The following is a 2,599-nucleotide window of genomic DNA, read 5'->3' as shown; positions in this document are numbered from 1 at the left end:
GGGATTTAGAAAATTTGAAATTTTGATAGATTTTAGGGAAGTTGATATGATTTATAGTAAAATTCTTTGAAATCCCACCTAAAACCATGAGATTTGGATTTGTGTATTTTTAACTAAACAAATCCTCTCAAATCCTCCAAAATCCCTACAACTTATTAAAATCCAAATCCACAAACTGTTTTGAATAACAGTGGATTTTAAAGTAGATTTTAAAATCATCATTTCAATAACAGTGGATTTCAAGAGACTTTTTAAAATTCATGATTGAATAACATAGGATTTATAACTTTTACACAAATCACTTAATATGTTTGGTTAAGCTCCAGTTTGCACTAGTGTTAATGTGTTAGTAAAAGCTACATATTTAGGTCTTGGAAAAGCATATGAAGAAGTTTTTTTAATTTTATCATCCAATCAACATTTATTAGGAGAGCATATAAGAGCAAACCCAATGCACATACTCTCAGTATGTCTTTGATTTATTTACTAATATAATAAAAAAATAAAGTTTTAATTTCAATATTACAGAGACACAGATCTCTGCCCAGATCATTTTAGATCTTCAGAGACACCACACGTGTCACTAAATTATTGGTTACGTTTTGTTTTTGTTTTTTTTTTAATATTTTTTTCTTTTCCTTCGCTTCTCACTATCAAAACTCTTTCGATACAATCAAAAGGATGAAACACGAAATCGAAATCAAAATTGTGCGAACCTTTGATCGTTTTCCAGAATCAATGATTTCGCGTCGTCGTCTTCTTCTTTATGAGATGTTATCGAGATCGGTCGCTGAATAAACTTGAGAAAGGGATCTCGCCTCGTCGTCTTCATCTTCGACTCGATCCACAGCTGCCAAATTAGAAAAGGTACTCGCAATTGCTTATTCTTGATCTCATTGATTCCTTATTTTTTCGTTTGGTTCTTTAGCCGAATATGTTTCAATTTTAGGGTGTTGTTCTTTATCTATCTCTCGTGTTTCTTCCTTGTTCGTTTGTGTTTGGGATTGTCGATTGGGTTGTTTGATATCTCATAAATATTCTTGTTTCGTTTAAACTTGGTTACAATTTGGAGATGTGATACAAGACAGATTGGTTTCTTATGATTGTTAAATTGTTTTCTGAGAGGGGAATTGGATTATATCTTTGTGATTATTGTGTCAGGAGGCATTAGAGGCTGCACAAAAGAGATGGACTACAAGCGCTTTCGACGTTGGGAAGCCTCTTGGTAGATTAAATTCGTTTGGCCATGTTTATAAAGGAAGAGAGTAAAACCTTCGTTCCTCTTTGTCAAAATTTAGAATAAAGTTTAATTAGAATCAAGTGAGACTACTTGTAAAAATATTTTATTTTAGTAAAATACTTAATAAAATTAATAATAATCATTACAAAACATAGTTAAATAAATTAAGNGACGAAGAGAAATCTGTAGCTTACGAATCGGATTCACAAGATCGTCAGGCGGGGGAATCTGAGGAGGCGCGCTTTTGCTTCTTTCCAAACTGTTTTACTGCGTCGTCTCCACCAAGGTTTCTTCTTGATCCCCTCGAATCTCAACATCAATGCTCTTAGAGGAAGGTAACACATGCTCTTGAGTATGTTCTCTTTTTACTCCTTCATCACTAGTATCTTGAAGTTGAATAGCTGAATGTAGTTTATTTACAATGTTGATGATCGAATCAATTGTACTTCCAACAGTACTAGTAGCTGACCGCTTCAACTCCTTGCGGCTCATGACTCCTTATCAGTTCTAGCAAACCTTAAAAACAACCAAATTCCCAAATATTAATGTTAGAGATATAATTTAATGCAGAGCCAAGCAAACGAACCATTCCAGTAATTCAAAAAGTCAATGTAATTTCCCTTTATCAGCTCTCATTCATGTTTTTTTTATGCTAACAATTTTAAACAGATTGTTCAAAAAACCATAAACAGTTGGTAAGGTGAACAAAAAATTGTTTCTTCATTCCCCAACTCTAATCACCTAAATCATCGATCATGTGATTTCTATAAAGCATATCTTATTACCCTTCCAAAACGATTTGCATCACAAATCAAAGCTTGATGGGGGACAAAAGAAGAAGCTCTTACCGAGAGACGAGAGTACATCGGACGGCTTTTCAGTCGAAGTCATATATGTTTGAGGCTAAAAATAAAGAGAAGGTCAAGTGCCTATGGTAGAATGATCGGTGGCACTTGCATTTTCTTGTTTTCTAAAAGCTAATTTTTTATTCAGTTAGTAGAAAGAGAAATCATTTAGGGGGTGTATTGAAATAATGATTTTGGAGAATTTGATGGGATTTAGAAAATTTGAAATTTTGATAGATTTTAGGGAAGTTGATATGATTTATAGTAAAATTTTTTGAAATCCCACCTAAAACCATGAGATTTGGATTTGTGTATTTTTAACTAAACAAATCCTCTCAAATCCTCCAAAATCCCTACAACTTATTAAAATCCAAATCCACAAACTGTTTTGAATAACAGTGGATTTTAAAGTAGATTTTAAAATCATCATTTCAATAACAGTGGATTTCAAGAGACTTTTTAAAATTCATGATTGAATAACATAGGATTTGTAACTTTTACACAAATCACTTAA

Source organism: Camelina sativa, chromosome 20 (genome assembly GCF_000633955.1).
Source record: "Camelina sativa cultivar DH55 chromosome 20, Cs, whole genome shotgun sequence".
In the NCBI taxonomy this organism is placed as follows: domain Eukaryota; kingdom Viridiplantae; phylum Streptophyta; class Magnoliopsida; order Brassicales; family Brassicaceae; genus Camelina; species Camelina sativa.
This window is presented reverse-complemented; position numbering follows the sequence as displayed.